Here is a 26,454-nt window from a genome sequence, read left to right as displayed (position 1 = left end):
GGTGGAAATGTCTGTGCATCTTATACAATGAATATTGCAGTGGGGAAGAGGGGGGGGTTGGTGCAGTGCCAATCAGCTGTTCTAGAACAGGCTGTGGCAGTGATGGCGAACAAGCCACGATGGCAGTGGCGAACAGGCTGTGGTGGTGAACAGGCCACGGCGGTGATGGCGAATGGCCTGCGGTGGTGGCGGAGAACAGGCAGTGGCGAACAGGTCATGGAGAATGGGCAGTGGCAAACAGGCCGCAGAGAATGGGCTGCAGAGAACGAGACCGCGGTGGCAAACAGGTGGCAGCGAATGGGCCACAGTGGTGAACGGACCACGGCGGCGAATGGGCCATGGTGGTGAATGGGCCATGGTGGCGATCCAGATGAATATTGGATGGATGCTGGGAGACAGAGGCAGATTTTTTTTCTTTTTTTCCTCCCCCAAAGCTAGGTGCGTCTTATAATCCAGAGCATTTTATAGTCTGAAAAATACAGTAAGTGATTGTCTGTTAGGGGTCCCAGATCCCTCTCACAGTTACTACTATTGAGCCAGGTACCACCTATACTATACCTGTGCATTTGCATACCTTCTTGCCTAAATGTAGAACCTTACTTTATTTCACCATTGAATTTCATTTTGTTAGATAGCGTCCAATGTTCGAGTCTGTCAAGATCCTTCCGTATTTTAAGCCTATTTTCTGGAGTGTTGGAGTATTCTGGAGTATTCCTGCCAGCTTGGTATCATCTGCAAATTTGATGAGTTCCCCATCTATCTCCTCATCCAAATAATTGATGAAGATGTTGAGGAGTACTAGGCTTAAAACAGAGCCTTGGGGTACCCCACTGCATACTTCCCTCCATGTAGATGCAGATCCATTGAGGACTACACGTTGAGTTGCAGTTGGTCAGCCAGTTACAAATCCATTTGGTGATGATGTTGCCTAACCCACATTTTTCTATCTTATCAAGTAGTAGGTTGTGGTCCACTTTATTAAATGTGTAACTGAAGTCCAAGTAAATTATATCCACAGCATTCCTCTGGACCACTAATTGCAGCAAAAAATGCAATAAGATTTTTCTGGCATGATCTGTTTTTGACAAACCCATTGGCTTTTGGTGATGACTTTATTTGCCTCTAAGTCAGTGATGGCGAACCTTTTCAGTACCAAGTGCCCAAACTAGAACACGCATATGCGTGCACTGGAGCCCCAGAAACTCGAAGACCAGCTGGCCAGTGGGCATGCATGCACCGGCCACCTGGTCTTTGGGTTTCCGGTGTGTGCATACATGCTGGCCAGCTGGTCTTCACAAGTGCCAGAACGTCAGAAACCTGAAGACGTGCACCGGCCACCTGGTGTTTGTGTTTCTGGGGCTCTGGCACACGTGAAGAGCAGCTGGCCAGAGCACATGCGCATGCTAGAAACCAGAAGAGCAGCTGGCAACAACGCACATGCCCACAGAGAGGGTTCTGCATGCCACCTCTGGCACGCATGCCATAGGTTTGCCATCATGACTCTAGGTGATTATTGATTCATTGCTTGATTATCTTTTCTAGAATCTTCCCCAGTATTGAGGTGAGGCTGATAGGTCAGTAGTTTCTTGGATCTATTTTTTTTCCTTTTTTGAAGATGGGAATTACATCAGCTCTTTTCCAGCCCTCTGGCAGTTCCCCTGTGCTCCAGGACCTTTGAAAAATATGGTTCTGAGATCACATCTGCCAGTTCCTTCAGAACCTTGGGAGTGTAATCCTTTTGGTCCTGGTGATTTGAACTGGTCTAGGGTGGACAGGTGCTCACCATTTTCTTGCCTATTTAACTTGTGTTCCTAGTCTGTTTTTTACAGTGCTATTTTTGGTAAGTTCAAGTGTTTTGTCTTTTTGTGTAAAGACAGATGCAAAAAAAGAGTTAAACAGTTCTGCTTTATCCCTGTTGCTTGTCACCTTCTTGCCACTTTCTCCCATTAATAGACCAATCATTTTCTTGACTTTTTTCTTGTTTTTAACATGTTGAAAGAAGCTTTTTTTGTTATTTTTTACTTTTGTCACAAGCCTTTGTTCATTATGAGCCTTAGCTTTCCTCACTTCATCTTTGCAGGCTCGAGATGTTTGCTGATATTCTGCCTTAGTTATGTGCCCCTCTTTCCACTTTTTATACTTGTCATTTTTGTCTTTTGATTTATCAGAGAATTCTTTATGCAGCCATGCTGTTGTTATTCTTCTTCTTCATTGATATTATGCTAAATTGGGCTTTTATAATCTCAGTTTTCAAGTTTCCCAGGCTTCTTTGGTTGTTTTTACCTTAAGGATTCTCATCCATGGAATCTTTCCCAAGCTCTCTCTAAGTTTATTGAAATTAGTTCTCTTAAACTCCAAGACTCTAGTTTGACTTTGTTCTATTACTTGTGCTTGCATAATGTTGAATTCCAATATTGCATGATCAACCCCAACCCCCAAGGGTTCTGTAGCTTCAATACCTTCTATCATTTCCTCTCTTTTAATGAGAATTAAGTCCATTATGGCTGATCCCCTAGTTCCCTTCTCTACTTTTTTGGGAGATGAAGTCATTTCCTAGGTTTGTCAGGAACCTGTTTGATCTGCCACTTAGTGCAGAGTTGATGTCTGGGTAGATAAAGTCCCCCATTATTATTGTAATGTGCTTCCTACATATTTTACTTTACTGACTAGCAAAAATTTTATCTATTTCCTCTGTTTGGTTGGGTGGCTATAGTATGCATATATGGCAATGTCATTTTTCCCCCTTTTATATTGACCAAATGCATTCAAGACAGTTTTCATCATTATTATGCTCTTATTTCTGTAGAGATGTAGTTATTTCTTATAGATAATGCAACTCCACCTCATCTTCTATTTGGTCTGTTTCTTTTAAATAATTTAAATCCTTCTAGCTGTATGTTACATTTGTGGGTTTCATCCCACCAAGCTTCCGTAATGGTAACAATATCATATCTGCCCTCATTTACTTGAATTTCTAATTACCCTGTTTATTCCTCATTCTGTGTATTGGTGTATAGACACTTGATTCCTTTTTGACCGACCGTGTGTTTACTTTCTACATAACCTGTTTTGAATTCCTCTATTTCTTTACCACCTGAATTATTTTAGTTGACAAAATTGAAATACAATTTCTCTACAATACACTGAGTAAAATGAAGGATTTACGTCTGGCTTACTCTTGTAAATTAATTTCCTATTTCTAATTCCGTTAAGAGCAGCGGTGAAATCCTCTGAAGTCTGCTACCGGTTCTGTGAGTCTGCTACTGAGCGTGTGCTTTGTGCACGCATGCGTGCTTTGAGCGCATGTGTGCCTGAAGCGCGCCCGTACAGCGCTAAAAAAGGAACACTTTGAAGCCTTCCGAATCTAAGTAGAACAGCGAGGGGGGGGAATCCATTGTGCCACGCGATTTAGATTAACTAGAAAGCAGGAAATCCGATGATTCTAGGTAATATAAATCGCATCTCACAGCTGATCGTCAGAAATACCAGTTCGCCCAAACCGGTAGCATTTTTTTATTACCGGTTTGCCCGAACCGGTCTGAACTGGTAGCATTTCACCTCTGGTTAAGAGCCTTTCTGATCTGATCTACTGTCATCTAAATAATTTAATAAATAAATCCTTCTAGCCTCTAACTCACTTTTCTATTACAGCTTTTATTGATTTTTTTGATGTCACTAAATATAAGCATGTATAAATTACAGTAGAATGATCCAGATTTTGATCCAGATGAACCATGTGGGTTTATTTTAGATCATATCCCATATTATATAACTATGCAGAAATACATACAGTACAGTATTTCTTTTCCATAGGGAAGCATGTTGAATTGCCACAAACAATATTAGAAAAATATTACTTAGAGAGCAACCTGGCACCTTCCAAATATGTTATAACTAACATTCCCATGCAGCTGAGTGAAAATTCTAAAAGCATGGACTACACTACAAATTTAAACACATGTAGAATATTCCTGCAGTTCCTACTTATTAATCCCAGCAGGGGGTACTATTTCCCTGTGGTTGATCTGTTATTGAGGCAGAAGGAAGTGATAAGAGAAGCTTTTTTAAAAAACCACATATATTTTCCAATGTTCTCCTACATAAACACATGCAGTTCCTCACAAACAGAAACAGAACACAAATAGAACACTAGCTCATTGGGAAAAAATTACTATCACTGTCAACTTCCTATTTACAACTTTAGCATTTGGAGTGAATTTTAGATTTATACTAGACAATCCATGACCAACTGGGTCATTGTTTCAGAGATACTTCCTTACCAGATTCCTCAGTGCCTTCAACAATGAAGCTGAAGAGCTTCCAATATAATGCCTTCAGCACAATTTTTTTTTAAATTTCAAGGAGATATTTAGATATGTATCTGCCTAGAATGTAGCCCTTGTTGAACTGTATGGCACAGTCAAATGTAAGTACAATAGTTGTCCACAGGAAATGTTTTATCACATTTTGTACCATCTCATAAAATGATTTATGATAATTTTTATATCTTAAAATGTTTTATAGAATTCCAAATTTCATTTCCATGGAAGCCATGGTCTCCGGTTTTGGATGCATTCTGTCAATTAGCCTATTTGAGGTACCTTGGTTCAAAAATCATTGCCTACAATGCACTCTTGTGCCTAGTTAAATTACAGATACAAGAGATTCAGTAATGTATAGATCACTGTTTTCTTTTTGTTCTCCCCGTTTCCATGAAGATATGAGGGAATCTCTCTTACTTTATTAATTAAATTTATAAACCATTCCAGTCTACATAATTCTTCATGTCTTAGAGAATGCAAATCATTAAAATAGTTTTTTAAGAAAGCAGAATATATAATCCAAAAGAGAGGGAAACTCTCAATTAAACAACAATAGATCCCACAAAGGGAGATATTTTCCATTCTAACCCAGGACCTGAAGCAGAGGCAGGTTTAAGGACTTGTATAAACAGAGTGGGGAGGAGGGGGTTGTACAAATTTTGGCTGATGTTATGTTTCATGATAGAGAAGGCCCACTTCCTGGATATTGCCAGATGACACTGTTTAATCAGTGGGACTCAAATCATAGCACTTATTTATTTATTTGTCAAGAACATATTAGGTAATATATATAAGTATCAGCATGGATTGGATTCATAAAATAGATACAAATCGAGGAAATATTAGGACAGGCATGCTGGTGCTCTTATGCACACCCCTTACAGACCTCTTAGGAATGGGGTGAGGTCAACAGTAGACAGTCTTAGGTTAAAATTTTGGGGTTTGGGAATGAAACCACAGAGTCAGGTAGTGCATTCCAGACATTGACCACTCTGTTACTGAAGTCATATTTTCGGCAACCGAGTTTGGAGCGGTTCACTTTAAGTTTGTATCTATTGTATGCTCATGTATTGTTGTGTATTATGATTATTGTATGTTAGACCATGCAGAACCATAAAGGAGATCTGTGGTCCTTCCCTTAACAGACCCAATGCCATAAAGGGCTTTTTAGTTCCTTGAATTGCACCTTGTAGTTTACTGGTAACCAGTGCAGCTTGCAGAGCAGAGATTAGTATGGGCACATCGTGGATTGCCCATCACTGCTCATTCCACCACTCTCTGGACCAGTATAACATCTAAGTCAGTGTTTCTCACCTTGGAAGCTTGAAATGGGTGGACTTTAACTCCCAGAATCCCCCAGCCAACAACACTAAGATCTAAGTGGTCTTCAAAGGCAGTCCTATGTGAAATATATTGTGGTAGTTTAATTGCAAGATGACCAAAATGTAAGTGGCTATCTTAAAGGCCTTCAGGGATAGACATGAGCATAAATGGCTCATGCAAAGGCGTTCTTGGCCACAGTTGCTATTTGCTGTATAACAAATCTTTCTACTTTTGATTTTAATCAAGGACTTAAGGTAGGTCCAAAAAAAGAGAGCACCAAGTCAGATTGATAGGTGGCTAACCAACAGGGCTCTAACCTGGTGCTCTAGTATATAATTAAGGAAGCCAAAGTTCATCTGATTTGAACTTGGCTGTCTGAAATCTTCCTTTGAACCTTGGCAAAGAAAAGAGATATTAAAATTCTGAACATTCATATCTTACCTCTTGCACTGGGTAAGCCCAGGGAAGCCACACACTGCATGTGTTAAGGATGTGGAGGGGATTTCTCAGTGCCAGCAGTTCTGAGGTTTCTAGGTTATTTTCCCTACAAATAAAAACAAAAGTCAAAGATCTTACTTTGATTTAGAATCTCTCTCTCTCTCTCTCTCTCTCTCTCTCTCTCTGTGTGTGTGTGTGTGTACACACAGTTCATTCATTCAATTTCTAGAAAAGTTCTTGCATTATGCACAACAATGTTGTGTATACATTACACACAACAATGTGTTAAGCAGAAATTTAGTAGGAAACGTATCTTCTGCTAAGGAAATGCTTAGGGTGAGTGAAGATGGCACTCGCTTTTCTTTTTCCCACTGCTGCCTGTCATATGGCTTTTCAAACTGCTCAGGAGTCCTGCCAGAAACAAACCACATGTCCTAGGGAAGGCGGGTGCATTCCAGGGTCTTTAGTCATTCCCTTGTTAAGGTGCACTGCTTCCAGGTTAATCTACATGCCTGTACTATAAATAGGAAGGTGGAGAAGACCACACCCTGAAAGGACAATAGCCAGGGCTGAAATAACTAGCAGCAACTGATAAATGTCAAATTACCTTCTCTTAAGTTAGAACTATCCCTGTAAATGTAGCTATGGATACAAAAGGCCAAAAAACTGCATGGGAGAAATAGAGGTTGTATTCCTTATGCAGATGAATATTTGGGTTGAGAGAATTTGTATTTAATTACCTTGTTTCTTTCTGCTTCTACCTGGACCTAACCCGAAGATTTCATTTTATTTATTTGTTTGTTTGTTTATTAAATTTATATGCCATCAACTTCAGTTTGCAAAAGTTCTGGGTAGATTTTTAAATAATTAAAGAAACAAAATATAAATTTAAAAATTGGCCAAGCAGTTTAAAGGTCAGGGTATTTGACATAATTTTCTGAGGTATATACTGTACCTGCTATCTGAAAAAAGAAAAAGTTGGTAGAATGTTATTTGAACTGATCTTTTTGGTTCATAGACATATTCATTAAATTTTCCTAGAAACAACATAGAAGTGATTTCCCATTTCCTTATTTCAGATAGCACAAGGTATTTATATGCCTATATGTACAGATAAATTGGGATGTTAATCCCCTGCTGAAGGATTGTAAAATGAAGCATGAATCTACAGAACCATGGCACAGAAATGTTTGCTTAATAATGCTATCACACCTGGAGTTTCAGCTGGTGCGTTGACACTTATTTGATTAACAAGAGCATGATGCCCATGAAACGTTAACTACTGGTCAAGATGAACAATAGAAAATTCTCAACTCAGAAGAAACAGCTGATACTAGACACCAAAACATCCATACTGACTTCAATGCTAGTCAGTCAAAGAATTCATTACATTTCAGAATATTAATAATTACATTATCTGAACAGTGATTGCTGGTTTAGGCATCATATGAATCAATGTTCTAAACCAGTGTTTCTCAACCTTGGCAACTATCAGATGTGGGGATTTCATTTTTCAGAATTCCTTATCCAGCAGTGAAAAGAAATAGTATTATATTATTCAGGAGCTGTCCAGGACACAAAAGGCATTAATTTAACATAGACCAAAGAGATTTTTCTATTTATTTTGAGTCAACTTGCTGTGTTCACATTATTAAAAAATATTTCATACATTTGATCATCATCTTTGCATTGATAGAGTGACCTTAGGTGAAGCAACTCCTAGCTTCAAACTTTCTTGAATTCCCCTACCATGCAACATTATGATCATTACTGCAGTTGACCTGGATGCCTATGTTAAGGTAATGCAGCAAGGGTGGAAGAGATACCTGGAATTTTTGGCCTTGGAATACTAAGAGATACAGATGCACATCTGTTACCATTTGCAGCGCAAAAGGGACATTATTGGAAATAGTATGTTCCAATATTCAACCCAGTACCGATTTACATGGTACCCTCTGTGGAAAGGATGGTGTACACATGGATTACTTCATAATGCCCAACGATTAAGAATTTCATTTAAATATATTCATATACTACAAGGAGCAGTCTTCAGGTCTCAAAACCATCTTTACTATATATGCAACTGTGTACTTCTAGTTGTAAAGACCCCCACCCAAGGCAAAACTCTTACATCCTAGAGAATGATCTCAAGAGACACCTCTAAATTTAAGCAACAATTTCAATTGTCCTCTTTAACTGCTTTACAGAATCAGAAAATATAAGAGTTGAAAATCAGTTTACTATAACTGTAAGTGAATGAGTTAGGCCTCTCTACCTAGTTCACTGTAAATGTACCCAGGTCAGCTAAAAGTGTGGACATTATTATGTAGTGGGCTGCAGTAGGCAAGAACAGACAGCATAGATATAAGAGAATTTATTGACTCAACTGGAACTCTCTAACAACAGACAAATTCCTGTAATTTATACTCTGGGTCCACAGGGCCTCAACCAATCATGATCCTTGAAAAAGCCCACCCAAATATGAATGTTCTAAGTTTCTGTCCAAAACTGATGCAGTTAACAGTTAGGATCATCTAAAGGTTAGTTTCATTTATATAACAGACATGATTGACCAAAGGGAGAGATATAAATTAACCCATGCATCTCAATACAAACTAATCCAAAGTGCTATCTACCATCATCTGTAATTGAGATAATATTGCTGTAGAATTACAAGAAGTTGAACACTAAGAAGAATCCTGGGACAATGTACAACATATTGTGATAGATTGGAGTTTATACATATAGTATAAATGACAAACATTTTAGTAGATTTGCACTAGCATTGATTTTTTTGAACCAATGGAAAGATTTCACCAACTACTAAAACTAGTTTAGTTTTAACATCTAAAGCAAGGGAAAACTGCTGGATGCAATGAGGTCACAGGATAACTAACATCAGGAGATTACTCTTTGCCATTATAACTACACTAATTAAATTGACCTGGATATCTGGAGAGCAATACCGTGCAAACAGAAGCAAATCATCATATCCCTATTTATAAAAAGGAGATAGTCACAGATACAAAACTATGTGGAATTAGTCTGATCCCCATAGTTACCGGTATATATTCATGCAAAATACGTAAAATATTCATGTAGATAATCCATCTGTCTCCCATCCTTGTCCTTTTTAATAAGTTTTGATACCATTAATTAGGGTATCTGCAGGGCTTGGTACTCTTTCCACTCCTATTCAACATTCAAGATCTTCTATCACCATGGACTGAGATATCATCAATATGCTGATGCTACTCAGCTGTATATCTCAGTTTATGGTGAGTTAAGCGATGCCATGACCTCTCGCAGTGCCTGGACGTTGTTAGGGGCTGGATGGGGAGCACTGGTTGAAAATGAACCCGGCAAGACCAAGCGGCTCTTGGTTTGGGGTTCTTTGGTCCATGGAGAATTGCCATCTTTGTCTTGGATGGGGTGGCACTGCCCCAAACAGACCCAGTGCATAATCTGGGGGTTCTACTGGATTCGCAACTCCTGCTCAAAGAGTAAGTGACAGTTGGGGCCTTTGCAGAAAGGGTTTTGCACAACTGCAGCTTGTGCGCCAGTTACACCCTTTCCTGGACCAACAATCCCTACTCACAGTCACTCATGCCCTAGTCGCCTGCCATCTTGACTATTGCTCTACATAGGCCTGCCCTTGAAAAGCATCCATAAAACACAGGGCCCACATGATTTTGTGCAGACCTCACTGCGCACATGTGTCTATTTTGCAGGAACTGCATTGGTTGCCAATTTGCTTCCAGATGCAATTCAAAGTGCTGGTTGTCACCTTTAAAGCTCTTCATGGCTTGGGACCAGGTAATCTGAGGGACCGTTTCTTGCCGGTCACACGCACCCAACCTACTAGAGCAGGGAGGCAAAGAATGTTGTGGATCCCATCCCTTAAGAAGATACATCTGGCGGGACCCAGAAGAAGGGCCTTCTCTGTGGTGGCTCCCTCCCTCTGGAACATCATCCCCCCAGAGATTAAACTGGCCCCCACTCTGACTCTTTTTCAGAAGGCCCTGAACACATGGCTCTGCTAACGTAACCGAAAGCAGGATGGAGCCTATTAAATGGCTGGTATGAGTATGTGTTGTCACCGGGAGGGAGAAATGGGGGTTATTTTTTTTAAAAAAATCTTTTATATTGTGTTTTTATTTCCTGTAAGCTGCCTTCAGTCACCCATGAGTACGTAGGCAGTCATATAAATTTTCCAAATAAATAAATACTGTACCTCTATTCTCTGAGCAAGTTAGGAGTTGAAGATAGTAGTTCTGCATCCCTTTGAGTAAGTAGCTCCAATCAATGATAGTAGAGAAAGGGAGGTTATTCAAACATATGCCTATTCATGAAATGCCTGAGAGATTATCTTTCTTTTTTTGCTTAACAATTAGCATGTTTAGCATGATTGTTTAGCATGAAGCTACTTGAGCAGGTTAACTATTAGTGTGGAATGCATACTCTCATAGTTAATAGAATTAGCTCATCTGGTTATGTTTCCTGACTAGCCTACCTAATAACGTCAATCAATCTTGCAGTTTAAAAATACAATTCTCCTACCATTTCCTTTACAGCCTGAGAAACTAGGATGAGTCCCTTCTGAGCTTCTTACCATGCCCACTGTTGCAATATTTTCAGGATCAGACTCAATAAGATCAACAAGAGTTAAAGATTTAACTATATATTCTTTTATTTACATTAGGCATTCTATATTCACTGAATATTCACAGATAGAAGCAAGGGAAATGGTGTAGGTAGCTCCTTATATATGCAATGGGTGGAGCTATATGTGGGAGTGGTGAATTATGAATACATTAAGAAGTGAAGAATAAGTTAACCCCTGATACCCTGTCTGTACACTATTTACACATTGGAGAATAAGGCATTTATATCTGACAAATCCCCCTCTAAATGCCGATTCGTTATACAACACCAGTTACATTCAGATTCAGGACAATACAAAACATACAACTTTGAGGTTAAGTATTTATGCTGTTTAGAAGGTAAAGGCTTCGTTAATATATCAGCCAATTGTTCTGAAGTGTCGCAATGCACTGCTTTAATAAATCCATCCTGAGATAATTGTCTCACATGTTTAAATTTTATATCTATATGTCTGGATCTTTGTCCAATGGCATCAGATCTAGATATTTCAATGGCTGCTTTATTGTCTTCATGCATAACAAAAGGCAGAGCAGGTTTTTTCCAGACATCTGAAATTAAATCATTAAACCATACAAGATTATTTGCGGCCTTGGATAAACAAACATATTCCGCTTCTGTTGTTGAAGTAGCCACTAGTTCTTGTTTACCAGTGTACCAGTAAACTGGACAGTCATTTAAGAGGAATACATAACCGGATGTGCTTTTTCTGCATGAGGTGTCTCCAGCCCAATCTGCATCTGCATAACACGTAAGCTTTGGTTCTTTAATATCATTAGGTTCTAACATTAAACAAAAGTCTAGTGTACTTTTTAAATATCTTAAAATTCTTTTAACAGCTTCCCAGTGGTACATTGTTGGTTTGCTGACATGCCTAGATAATAAATTGAGTGGTAAAGCGATGTCCGGTCTAGTCCAATTAGATATGTAAAGGAGTGAACCTATGATTGATCTATAGAATGTATTGTCCTTGAACTCGGGAGAAGATTCATCAGAATTCCTTAGAAAGTCAGTTTGCATAGGGGTATCACAAGGTTTGGCATTGTTTAAGTTGCATTTATTTAAAAGATCTATGATCTTATCTCTCTGGGTAAGTTTGAATCCCCTTTTTGTCTTATTAATTTGGACACCAAGGTATTTGTTTACCTTGCCTAAAGATTTCAATGAGAAATGTTCATTTAGTTTAGTTACAAAAGTTTCTCTTCTTTCTTTATGTTTTCCTATGTATAAAATGTCATCCACATAAATCAATACAAATTCAATGTAATCATCACCCCTCTTGACAAAGAAACAATTATCAGCAGTGGTAGCGTTGAAGTCCATGGTCTTAAGTACTTTTACTAAACAATCATACCACCGTTTACCAGATTGTTTTAGCCCGTATAAACTCTTGTTTAACAACCAAGTCTCATTTTTGTTTGTGTATGGACTATGAGGTGCTCTCACGTATATTTCTTTATCTAATTTTGCGTGTAGGTACGCAGTCTGTATGTCATATTGGAATACATCTAGATTGAGTGCTGAAGCTACCACTAGAGCTGTTTTGACACTCTCTGTTCTTACAGTGGGGGAATACGTGTCAGTATAGTCCTCTGGATATTTCTGTGCATAACCCTGTGCAACCAATCTAGCTTTGTATAGAGTATTTCCTCCCTCTAAATTCTTAATTTTATATATCCATCTGGTACCAATAATTGTCTTATCTTTAGGTGCAGATGCAGGTGTAAATACATTTAGTCCTTGTAAACTTTCCATCTCTTTCTTCATTGCTAATTCCCATTTTTCTTTTTCTTCGTGAGGAAGTTTTAACACTTCCTCGTATGTATTGGGTGTTGTTGGTTCACCATTCATGTGCATTACATAATCCTTGTATTTATTTGGCATTTGATTTCTGGTGTTTCTAATGATTTTCTCGGGTTTACTATCGTTATCATGCAAATATCTTGCTTCCTTTTTTGTTAGTGTATCTGTCTTTATTTTGAGTTGGCTATTTGTCCAAGTTTTGGTTTTGTTTTTATATTTGTTGATATTTTGTTTTTCTATAGTCCCTTTCTCATGAGATTTTGTATCTTCATGTTTATTTGGGAATATCTCATTAAGATGTAATTTAGACCAGTTAGCTTGTTCATGGAACACAGCTGTTCTGGAGACTATAAATTTGTTGTTACTATCAATGAATCTGTATCCTTTAGTGCCAGTCTCATATCCCATAAATCTGAGTCTCCTGGACACATTTTCTCCCTTTCTTCTTAATTGTTTAGGTATGTGTACGTCTGCTGTGACTCCAAATATATGCATGTGTGCTAATTTTGGTTTTCTATCATACATCACTTCATATGGTGTCTTATTTATAATGCTGGACCATGTTCTATTTTGTGTGTAATTTGAATAATGTAAGGCTTCTGACCAGAATTGTTTGCTTAAGCCAGCATCTTCCAATGTGCATCTAATCATGGTTTGTAATGTGGAATTTTTTCTCTCTGCAATCCCGTTTTGGAACGGAGAAAATGGACTAGATGTGTAATGTAACATTCCTTTGTCTTTTAACCATTGTGAGAATTCTTTAGACATGAATTCGCATCCTCTGTCTGTCATAATTTGTTTTATTTTGATGTTGTGTTGTGTTTCTATGCGTTTGTAAAATTCTTTAAATTTTTGAAATGTTTCATCTTTGTGTTTTAATGTGTAAACAAATCCATAGCGGCTATAATCGTCCACTATTGTCAGGAAGTAACGTTTCCTATAAGTGATTGATGGAGTTAATGGACCAACTAAGTCCATGTGTACTAAATCAAAAATTTTGTTAGTTGATCTGGTAGATTTTCTTGGCCTGGGACTAGTTTTTAGTTTTGTAGATTTACATACTGAGCATTCCAGATAATTTTCACAATTCTTTATTTTAACACCTTCTGCGTGTTCAGTCATTTTTTGCACTACAGGAAAACTGGCATGTCCTAACTTCCTATGCAATATGTGAGCACACTCATCATGAATTGGTTTACCTATCTTTGGCTTCTTATCGTTGTGTGCATCTGTGTGGTCATGAGATATTTTACATTCATCATTGTCACTGTTGCTAACATTCTCATCATCTATTTCAATACAGTCTTCCATATTTGAATCAATGTTATGTAACCACTTTTCTTTTGTTATTAGGTAAGGTAGTCCTCCTTTAGTCACCACAGTGCCTACATTTATTTTATTCTTTTCCAAAGTTGCCTTTCCTTTTGAAAAGACAATGTTAATGTCAGAATCTCTGCTTAGTTTTATGGCACTTAATATGTTATGAGGTATTTCAGGTATTAGTAATACCCCCTCTATTTTTCCTAAACCAGGCAAGGTTACATTTCCTCTACCTAATACTTGAACCTTTTCTTGGTTAGCTACCTTAATTACAAATTTATCTTCTGCAAACGAAGACAATATACTTTTGTTATTAGTGGTGTGATTAGTTGCTCCAGAATCAATAAGCCAATTATTGTTCTCACTTTGTTGTGTGTTAGTGTTGTCTTGTTTATTTAATCCATTCAGTGAACCAGACTTTCTATCCTTTGAATTGTCTCTGCCCCCTCTATTCTCTCTGTGATTTGGTGGGCTCCTATATCTATGCCTTTCTATGGAAGGCTGTCTATAATCGTATTTGTTTCTGTATTCTGATCTATATCTTTCTTTTAAGAATTTTGGGCAATCTCTTCTATTGTGTTCCCTGGATCCACAATTATGACATTTAAATGTTCCACTATATTTTTCTTGGAAAGCTACTTTCCTATATGGTTTATGTTCTGTGTGATTGTTAGAACGATTTCTTCTAGAATTATCTTCTGTTATCAATTTGTTAGATAGGCTTTCTATGGATAAATACCCTAGATTGATTGTGTCTAAATGTGACATAAAATTGTCCCATGATGGGTCAAGTGAGTTGATAATGACACTTTTCATTGTTTGGTCTGAAATCACCTCCCCCCTCAAATGCAGTTCAGCTCTTATTTTGTTCAAAGATATTAAATGTTCACTTATGGAAACCCCTGGTTTTATCCTAGATGAAAAGAAGTCTTTAGATATCCTTGTGGTGGTGGCTACACTGTCACTGTGAAACAAATTAAACATGCATTGAATAATTTCTGAAACAGTCAAATTTGGCTTAATGCTGTGATACATTGCAGGAGACACACTAGATATTATTAAGAAAAAAGCTCTATGGTGTAAACAATCTATTTTTAGTGTCCAAGGTCTTTTTGGGGGATTAGTGATAAAAAACAATAAGTTTTCCTTCATAAAGACAACCTGGAGCTGTTGATACCATTCTTGTAAATTAATGCCATCAACCCTTAGTTTTGGGAAGTCACTGGGTAAATTTCCGACATTATTGGGTCCATTACTTACAACCTGAGGTAGTCCGTGGTCTCGTAAATGCAGAAAATTGCAAAACGGCGTGGGGATGCTCGCTACGAGTCTGCATGATCTTCTCTCCTGTTCATGTCTTCCCGGATCGTCAGCGTAGTTTCGCGCATGCGCGATGCTCATTTCTTCTTCGGCGTCGTCGTGGAAGGTTCTCCTCACTGCGGCTTGCTCGCTCTGCTCTTCTTCAGATGAGTCGGTCTCTGGTTCGACTTTGGGGGTTCTGGCGACGGTGGCTGTTCTTCCTCTTCTATTGAAAGCGTTGGTGCTTGCTTCGGTCTGCGGCGTGGGGCGGTATCGGCAGGGTTCTCTGGGTTCCGGCGTCAGCGCTCTAGTAGTCAGGATGGGAGCGGGCAGGTCTTGAGGCATTGGCTTGCTCGTTCGCTTTTTTGGTGTCTTTTTAGTAATTTTCAGTTTTGGCCCAAATGCAGCAAAGAGCGTTTTCATCGCTGATTTTATTTGGTGTTTTGTTGGATCTTCCTCGCTTTCTGGTTCTGATTCTTCTGAGGTGTTTGAATCTTCCTTTTCGTTTTCGTTGTCCGATAATATTTTTCGCGCCAGAAATTTTGAATTGAGCTTGCTGATTGGCTCTGCTTCGTTCATCTTGGAGGCCGGTTGAAACCAAGATGGCCGCCATTCAAATTTTTGCGCGGGATCATCGTTTTTCTTCTTTGTAATGATTTTCTCCGCAGTCATATTACTCACTATTTTTGGATCTTTGGGTTTTTCATTGGTGATGTTTTTCTCTCTCGCTGCTCCGCTGTTCTTTAGCATATCTTGGAGGTCCGCGATGAGGCTTTCATCATTCTTCTGGCTTTTCAATAGTTTTAATATCTCTGACCTGAGTTCGTTATTTTCTATTTCGATTTCCTCCTGGTCATCAATTATTTCTTCGTCTTCAGTGGTGTATTCTTCGGATTCTCTCGAAATTGCATTCGTGGATTCGTTGATTATTTCTTGTTCCGTTTCCATTTCTTTGCTGTAGGCCCTGGTGTTGGGCCTATCTTTCTTAGACATTTTAAAGCCTTTTATTGAGTCAATTAACCATCCTCTGCTACCAGTTTGTTGCAATATTTTCAGGATCAGACTCAATAAGATCAACAAGAGTTAAAGATTTAACTATATATTCTTTTATTTACATTAGGCATTCTATATTCACTGAATATTCACAGATAGAAGCAAGGGAAATGGTGTAGGTAGCTCCTTATATATGCAATGGGTGGAGCTATATGTGGGAGTGGTGAATTATGAATACATTAAGAAGTGAAGAATAAGTTAACCCCTGATACCCTGTCTGTACACTATTTACACATTGGAGAATAAGGCATTTATATCTGACACCCACTATCTAGTTGTGGGCTGTGCAGTGTCCCATCTGACTGTTCCTTAGGCAGCTGTCACTTGGTCCTGTTTCCTAGTTCCGAGATCTTTCCAACATACTATTTCACATCCAGACAAATCAAGAACAAGAATTCCAAGGTTACATAGATCTATAAAATGTTTATGAAAAATGGTTTTGAGAATGCACGTTCACTAGTAGAAGACTGCAAAAACATAAAGAGTTGCTTTACAATTGGTAAAAATAAAGGAGAAGAGAAACAAGACACATGCACATTCTTTGAAATGTAGCATGGCATCCCTGATGCATGGGAGTTTCCATGGCTCTGTGTTACTCCAACAAGTAAACACGTGTGTGCATACATAAATACACAAACATTATTTAAAGTAAAAAGAACCTATTCAATGTGCAACACTCTTATATTAAATTCAACAAGCTCTTGTGAAAAAAAAAATAATGGAAGAGGACTTGGAATTTGAACTCAGCTCTTTTTATTATATACAATTATTTTAAAGTCTATTTCAGGAAAGCATCAGACTATAAAATAAGTTATAATGCAATTTATAAGTTAAATTGCATTATAAACAACTATCTAGATTTCCAGGGTTGTAATTATACTAGTACATATTAACTTGTGTAGTGTCAATGTCCTTTTTAATTGTTCATTGCTGTTGAAAGACTTTAATGATATTGGAAAAATACAATTTTTTTTAACATGGACCTTACGATAGCTTTACTATCTCCTTTGTCATTGGAATATAAAATGGTGGAAAACAGTTCAACTTTTGTTGCTAGCTACAAGGTTGTTGTTTCTTTAACTTAGGAAAATAAAATACATATTTATTTGGTCCAGTGGTATTGAAAAAGTACAGGAAAAAGCATTGGCTGAAAGATAAGCAGAGCACAAGGATGTTTTAAGAATTTTTAATTAAAGATGGTTTATATTTCATTTTGTAATTATACCAAAAAGTCATTCATAATTAGAACTATATGCAGTTTTATATAGTAAGTCTATGTGTAATTTAATAAACCTATAAAAATAATTATTGGCAGATATCTTAACAATAATAGACACAAACTATAAAGGAGGAATGGTGTTGATTTTCCCCCTAAAATAATCATAGCAACCTTGATTTGAGAGGGCCTATCAATTATTATTAAAATTTAGGAATAATGGCAACTACTTTTATGAGAATGCACTCCTGTTTATTATACACTCCAGTAGTGGGTTTCAAATCCAGTTACTACCGGTTTGCTTGTGGGTGCTCACACGCTGGCGTGTGCGCAACACTTCTGCACATGCGCAGAGACATCCAGGTAAGTGGGCGGAGCCTCCTACCACCGCCACTACCAGTTCGCCCAATCCAAGGCCCAACCGGTAGCAACCCACCATTGGTATACTCCCTTAAACAACTGGGAGACTACAGTGAGTAGAAGATAGAAAGTGGAGAATGACTGACCTGAGCCAGTATGGGAATGCTTTGTTCTTATGGATCTTACAACCTCAAAAGAAGACTTATAGATGTGCAAAATAACATAATATGGCAAACAAAGTTGCTATGAACATTTGTAAATGCAAACTTTTGTCAGGTAGGCAAGCTGCTATTTGTAAACCCTTTCAAAATGTTGCCATAAGTAGTAACCATGTTTTCTCAGAAAGAGAAGAAAAATGTAATGTTCATACCACATGAAACCATAATTTGTTTATTGAACAAGCTATACTTTGCTAAGGCAACAAACTAAACCATAAGACTATATTCACAAACTACAGTACTGTGGTTCCATTTGCACAATAAGCAATACTAAGCCATAAGCAAACAAACAAACTACTATCTACCATAACAAATTGTCCTTAACTTACAACAGTTTGTTTAGTGACCATTTGAAGTTACAACAGCACTAAAAAAAAGACTTATAACAGTTTTCCATACTCACAATCATTATAGCCTCCTCGTGGTCACGTGATCAGAATTTGAACACTTGGCAACTGGCTCATATTTATGACGGATGCAGTGTCCCTGAGTCATGTAACCACCTTTTGGGACCTTCTGACAAGGAAAGTCAGTGGGGCAGTCAGGTTCACTTAACAACTGTGTTACTAACTTAACAAATGGAGTGATTCACTTAACAACTGTGGCAAGAAAGGTTGTAAAATGGAGCAAAACTCACTTAACAATTTCGCTTAGCAACAGAAATTTTGGGCTCAATTGTGTTTGTAAGTCAAGAACTACCCGTATCAGATCTGGCCTGCCAAAATCCATATGGCCATCAGATGATAGCAAAGTTAGGGTTTTTCCCCCATTTCCCCTCTTCTCTGGTCATTTGGTATTTCTGAAGCCCAGATTCAATAGCCCGAAATTAAAAAAAGTAGATCTTTTTTGCAAACACATTTTCTTCTAAGTATTATTTCAACTAGTCTTTAGTTTGTAATGTAACTGAACATTTCTGGGGATCATGCCTGTCTGGCAACAGTTTTAAGTTTGACATTTCTATTCTCCTAATACGATATTTTCTGGATTGGTGGCATATGAGGGCATTGTGCTAGAGCCTCACATTCTGCTTTTTCTCTCCCCAAAGCCAACCATATCCTCTTTTCCTTTAGTAGTCTCCTAGCTACAATTTACAGAAATGATTCATTAGCAAAAGAACCCGGAGCTGATGGAGCATGAGTGCTGAAAGGGTTAAGCAAAGGAGGCCTCACTGAGTTTCTTCCCTTATGCAAATGATCGATTTGCTTCACCTGTCCCAAGAGGTGGGGGATAAGAAAGCTCAAGGGCAGGGTGGAGCTGTTGGTTAGGGAAAAAAAAGCCAACTGAGTGAGATAGTCAGGAGCGAGCAGCCTTTGGTGACTTATCTTTACGCCTTAGGTAAGTAAAAGTCGGAATGTTAAATACTTTGCTGAATGTTTGGAATAAGAGGCTGAACAGGGAGGGAGAAAGGAAAGAGGTGTGAACCAAGGTTACTTTCCTCTGACTGAAAGGGAATCTGGGGGTAGGTGCTACACTGCACCTAATGCTCTGTGTAACATAGCATTCCTGGTAAGATGTTCCAGGATTTTTTAGATTTCTCACATAATACTTAAAAGGGCTTAATTACACGCAATCTCAGTTTTGGCAAGTATGGTAAATCCTTTACAAACTTTTAGTTGTCCAGTAGTTTGTGTCAGAGCAGGTAAGATAGAAACTTGATAGTATCCAATAGGGTAATTGGCCATGTCTGACAATCTTGCTAGCAAGAACTTTATTTATGCCGGAATAGAATGATAAAAGTGTGAAACTTTCCACATTGCAGTTTATATCTGCATTGTAAGCTGATCCGAGCAAAGCTTACTGAAGCTTCCTATGGGGAGAGTCTGTTCAAAGCCTTCTTACATGTTTACCTAGGAATAATTCTAATTCTTGATGTTTTCCTCTCGGTACTTCTACATTTAATTGCTGCATAGTATGCAAAGCCAGAAATGTTAAATGTTCATTTATTAAGCAAATATAATAGTCTAGTTTGTATACAACACTACATACGGTACTCCCTAATGCTTAAAGGAGGCAATTAAGCCAAGGGTTTGCCTCTCACACATTTGTTAAAATAAGACAGTAGCCCTTGCCCTTTCTTAGCTAGCAATGACAGTTTGTTTGTGTGCTGTGGGAACTTGCATGATATGGTTGGTGTAAGACAATTTGCCATTATCCATAACCATTTCTCAAAATGCAAAGTGATGTAATGTAATTTGCCTAAAACGATTAAGAGTAAAGGAACATAGATGGTCCTTAACAACCCTCTTGTTCAGCAACCATTTGAAATTTAAATGGCATTGAACGAGTAGTACTTGGGTGTGAAGCCTGGTTTGCAATTATGACATCACAGTGTATTGGGGTTACATGATTGCCATTTAAAACTTTCTTTATTGGCCTCCTATGAGCAAAGGCAATAGGGAACCCACCAAGAGTTTGTAAATGGCAACCATGTGATATCCTCGCTTAATGAATTGTTGTGATTCTGACACTTCTAAGTGCTGTTAAGTAATTTTCTGTCACTATGTGGCACAGTCATATGATGTGACACTTTATGACTCACCTAGCAATGGAAATTCTGGTCCCAATTAGCATCTTTAAGTGAGGACTTCCTTTTTGTAGTGGCAAAAAAGTGGGACAATTTGTGTTTTGATAGCATGCTGACTGAAGAAGGGAAATAAATGGACAAGTTAAAGAAACATTAAAAAGCAAAGGATGATACAATATATGGCTTGCTAGGAGGAAAAATGGATGATTTGAATTGATTGAGAACAGAAATAAGGGACATATAAAAGAAATAGGTTGGGAAAATTGATGATAGACACTGAATGAGAATCAGATCATAAAACAGGAACATGAAGCATATTTTTTTCTTTTAATTTCTTTCACTTTTTTGTTAAAGCATTTATGTGGGGGGGTTTTCATTCCCTTTGACAATGTATCACCATCATTACTGTCCTTGTGTTCTGCTATTAGACATTTTTATAACAGTCTCTAGTAAAATTATGGTTATTTTATTCTGCTTTTGATATCAATTTCACCAGAAGAACCTGATGCAAATAGTAAAGCCAAGGTGGTGGGAAAATTATGGTTTGGGGTTGCTTTTTTGCTGCATCAGGGCAGGTCCCAATCATAGAAAGCACTGTGAATTCTTCATAGTACCCCAGGGCACTTCAGAATAATGCACGATCCTCACATCAGGGTCAGAAGATTGAAACTCAACCAAACATGGACCTTGCAATGTGACAATATCCCTAAGCATTATAGTAAATCCATCAAAAATGGCTGAAAAGCAAGAAATGGAGGGTTTCAAAAGGCCAAGTCAAAGCCTGTATCCAGGCTTTGCCTATATATAAAACTCATGCCCAATGCTCTTGCCTCTTATTTTTCCCCACAACAACAGCCCTGTGACTGGGCCAGTCACCCAGCCAGCTTTCATACCTAAAGGAGGCCTAAGCATTCCCAGTCTCTTGGTTTCTAGGCCAATACCATCAGCATTTTAAATGAAGAAATGTAGTTTTTAGATTCCCCCCCCCAAAAAAATTATGTCTTCTGGTACTGTGACCAAACAATTATTTTTGCCTTATTTATCCAGATTATATTGTTCCAGAAGTCTTTGTCTAGATTTTCATGAGCAAACTTTAGACTTACTCTGATATTCTTTCTGGATGACAAAGGTTTCCTCCTGGCATATCTTTGGATTTAATTTGTGCAGCTCTCTCTATTGGTACGATCATTCACCTTCGCAGCAATAGTGTTGAAATTTACCTATATATGTAATGAAATTTTTGGGACCTTGGAGACTTCTTTCAGCGTTTTGCACTCTACTCTTGAGCTGAACTTGTTGGGATAGCCTGTCCTAAGTAGGTTGGCAGTTGTTGGAAATCTCCTCCACTTGTGGAATGATTGGTGTCTAGTTGTTTGGTATTTTTTTAAAATTCCTAACCAGGTTTATAGGCATCTACAACCTACTTTCTGAAGACTCCAAAGAGCATTTTCAATCTAAGCATGGTGATAACACCCAATGGAACAGCAAAGAGCAATCAGACTAAATATCTGGGATTTAAATAAGACACGTTTCTATCAGTACTGGGTCTTAAGACATATACTATCCATAATTGTCTCTTAGTCCTCTGGCTTGCCCCTCTTTTTATCCTGCAAAATAATTTTCCTTTCTGGCTTTTGGAAGTAAAAAAATAATCTCAAAGCCTACTATAAACTTGAATTGTCTGGTTCAATGAATAATTGTAACCTACCTTCATTCAATTAAAATTTAGGCAAAGGGCTCCCTCATTTAAAAAAAAAAAGTTGAGTTTTTGCTGTTCTGACACATAGGTAAGCTTTTCTTTTATTCCTATTAGTGTAGAGAAAGAGGAAGGGATTTTAGTGAGCTGCCACAAAATGCTAGAAAAGAACATTAGATATAACTCATTACAACAGTAACCATTTTATCCCACAAACCCCAACAGGAAGCATGTGAAAGGCAGAGGCTGAGTTCTTGTTTTGCACTTTATGTTGTGTTGCTTTCTGTCTTTTGATTGGCCTGTGGTTGAGAAAGCAATTCCCCCCCCCCACTCTGCCATTTTCCTTCGGTGAAGGCACTGCTTCTAAGCTTTAGACGGATCTTCTTGAGTTGTATTAGCAATGGGAGACTGGATTCCTAGCTCACTTTCCTGGCATAAATCACCCCGGACATCAGACTCATCTGAGGTATGGCAATGGGAAGGGTAGAATATTGCCCTTTAAGTCAAAAGACTGCTAAGCTTTGCTTGAAGACTGTCCAGGACCTATTGAGAGGTTGGGCCAGAAATGGATGGATACATTCAAGCCAATTCTTAGTGAAGAAATAACATACTGCTTTCAAAATGCAAGAGTGTAGCAAAAACTTGCAAGAGTGGGCTCTAAGAAAGTTCTTCTGCCCTGTACTAACCTGTTTACTCAATTTCTATCTATCACTGAATCTTCATTGTCTACACGCTGAATTTCTGCTTGTGAGATAGTTGTAACAAAAGCAGTGCTCTGTAAAAAACGGATGGGGGGTGGGGGGCGGGGATCTTAACTACAACTAAATATGCCACATAATGATTACAATGTTGATGAATTTACATGCTGCCTTGTAATATTTTGGTTCCCTATTTTCATTGCGATAATATTAAAGAGGTATTTTTGCTTCTTAAATTAATCTAATAAATGGCTCTCATTACATCTTGTTGGCAGTAAAGTTCTTAGATTAATTATGCACTGTGTAAATAAGCTTTTTCTTTGATCTCCTGGAGTCTTTGGAAATACAGTAGCTCATAAGCACTGTGAATAGATGAACAACATACAAATTGGTGATCTCATGTGATGGGCTGTGAAAATAACGGTGGGAGACAGGAGGAAGAGCCACAGCCTAGGTAATTGCCTGAAAAATAGAGGAATGGAGTTGGAATAAGCATCTCTCCTGTCCCAGAATTATCTGGAAAGAAAAAGTGGTGTGAGAGGGTTTTCAGGTTTGCAAGAGTCTGTTACCATAACCTTACAATCAAGATAGCTTTAGTGCTCATAGTTTTGGTTTCCTCTCTGGAGTATCTCGAAGGGCTAACATCGCTTCGATGTTATAGTTTCACAGTTTCTTGTCTTTGCTAAATCCAGAAGGTGGGCAGATAGGAATGACTATTCTTAACTCTGTCTTTCTAAAATGTGCAAATTAGAATGTACTATGATTTGTTCTTATTGTCAGAACTACTTGAAACCAATAAACCAAAATAGAAATTGGTGGAACAAGATAGGCAACCCCTGATGTCCTTCAGATGTTTTGAACTAAGCTCTATGATTACTAGTTAGAGTGACCATAGGTTAAAGATTATTAGTTTAAAACATGTAGAAGGTGGCAGTTTATGTGCTCCCTTACCTGATCATTGCATTCTGTTCTTAAAGAATATTGACAAAAAGGAGAAAATTGGCATGCAAAAGGTAAAGGAGAAGGAATAGTTTAAGAGGCTAATTATCTTTACAGGAAGTAAGAGAAGAAGCAGGTTAGTTATTTTGGGCTGTCATTCTGTGCAAATGAAGAAAAATGAACTCAAGGGGGCACTGTTAAACAGTTATACATAACAATCACAAGTCTACTGTCTCTCCTGTGTAAAATATGGGGTCTTCATGCCTTTCTGTGTGTATTTTTTTTTCTCTAGAACCCAGCTTTTAATGGTAATTCTAAGGGAGAGAAATACTGGCTGTGAGCATGTACAGAAAGAAAAGGAGAGAAAAGAATGAAATTAGAATGTAGGAATTCCTACTTAAACCACATGATCAAGTCTCTAGAGATTTGCAAAAAAACACTTATAAAACATGAACCCCTCAGCAGATTACAGCTGATCTAGACTGGATTTAAGCAGGAGAGGTTCTAAATATTGCCTCACCCACTCTGTGGCTGAAAACACATAACCCATTTTATTATTTTATTTATTTTATTATTATCAGCAGTTAGGTTGCCAAATATCCATAATGTTTTGAACATACTCTCTTTCTGCCTTAACTTGCTCTTTCTGACCAGGAAGAAAAACTATCCTCTAAAATTGGAGGAAAAAAAGCAGCAGGCAGCATATAGCAAATAACATTTGGGGAAAAGATGCTACTGAATATTTCATGCTAAAATGATGATTGACCTGCCACAGCAAGTTGCACTACAAACTATGCCATTCTAGTCTACCACAGATTTGTGCAAATCCAGCCTATTTTTGAATGAATTGGTCACTCGGTTAGCTTTGTGCCTCAGACTCATGGTTTCTCAGTTTCTAGCCTGATGCCTTAACCACTGCACTAAACTGGCTTTTCATGCAGTACATAGGCAGGGATAAATGTAAATGTCTGCACATCTCAAACAAATGCAACAGTTACATTATTTGTGGTATATCCTCTTCTGTCCATGTCCACCTTTGGAATGAGATCCTCTCTGACAGATTTTCATAGAAGTAGTAGATATTATATCTGGGGAAATGTTTCTATGTTCCCTTCCTTGTAACTCATGAAGATCTGATAAGCTATGGAGTTGAGCATTCTGCTTCAGTGTGATAGATTTTTCTTTGGCAGGCAACCCTATCTTGGTACCACTGAATTGTTGAACAACTTGGATCTGTTTTTACCTCCTGTCCTCAGTACTTACATGCCCAAGAATAAATCAGCAACTTCCCCAGTTCAAAGATAGTTCAGAGTTTGTTGGCTTGCTTATTGATGTTGAAAGTAATTTGTGTGTCTACTCTGTGTACCAATATATAGCAGAATCATTTTCTCTGCCCAATGTCCATATCAAACATTTCTAAACCTTAATTCTCTAATATTCATGACTTCATGGCTATCTTTGTTAATCTTGATTCACAGCTTTCTTTTTCTTGAAAATCTTTATTTCTATAGATTCCTTCTACTCGGTATTCTGTAAATTGCTAGATTACAGTTTTCCTCATTCTCTGCCAGTAGTACAAATTGCCATACTGAGTAAAGATAGCTAGGAGAAGTGTCCACCAAATCAAGAATATATTCGGCTGAGGAAGACTATTCAAGATTGTAAGCTGGGGCTGTACATTGGGGGCTGTAAAAATAGCCCTCAATGATTTTAATCACATTAGAAGTTGGTAATCATCAGATTAATTCTCACTAAATTAAATTCCAGGGGCTTGAATCTGGTCATTTTGTTTCTTTGGTCTTCATTCTAATCCAGACCAAAAGTTTAACTGTGATTTCAGTTAAACCTCATCTGGGCAGTGTGATTTATTTTTCATGTCATAGTCTAAATGGCAGAAAAATATTGAAAGGAAAAGGTTGGGGGGGAAAAAGACTTCTTCATGTAGCCAATTAAGTGCTTTCTCATTTCTGACCAGGAAAATTATCTAAATTTCTATTTTATCTTCTGTATCTCTCTTACATAATAGGTTGTCAATTATGGGAACAGAAGTTCAGTGTATCTAAGAACTGGATTTGACAAGGTTGCCATAACACTGCAGTTGATGTAGAAGTATACACTTAGTAGATACATTTGCAAGATAGAACAATAGAAATTCCAATTATAGCATCAAATTGAGTTAAGATAATTTGAAAGGGAAAACTGAAGATCAGAGTTAAAAAGCAGAATCCAGAGAAAATATTTTTTGTTCAACTTTTATTTTGGATTTCAAACTTTTTCTTTGCTATAGATCTATAATATGCTTAATATATAACTAATATTTACTGGAGTTTATCAGTAAATCAGTTTGATTGTTTAATAGAGTTGAAGACAGCAGGTGAGAAAACATTGCATCTTTGGCAAAACAATATGCTTGTTCATTGATAAGTTCTGCACACCTAGGTACTGTTAAAAGACACAAGTATAAAGGTGAGAACAGAAGGGTTGGATGGAAAATACTCTGACGTTATAGAAAATGTTAACTATCAATTTAAATATCATCCAAACCAAGGACAATTGTCATGGTAAAAATAAGAAGCTGGAAGA

The 26,454-nt window shown here is 37.8% G+C and overlaps 1 protein-coding gene across 2 annotated transcripts in view; it reads left to right on the top strand.

The window, feature by feature from the left end:
• The window catches only part of ARHGAP27 (Rho GTPase activating protein 27), a 59,627-nt gene that overhangs the window by 17,758 nt on the left and 15,415 nt on the right, over positions 1-26,454 (top strand). The window lies entirely within an intron of this gene.

This window comes from Pantherophis guttatus, chromosome 4, assembly GCF_059756535.1.
Source record: "Pantherophis guttatus breed Tessera chromosome 4, ASM5975653v1, whole genome shotgun sequence".
NCBI lineage: Eukaryota > Metazoa > Chordata > Lepidosauria > Squamata > Colubridae > Pantherophis > Pantherophis guttatus.
Note: the sequence above shows the minus strand (reverse complement) of the source record. Positions and strands in the feature narration are given on the sequence as shown.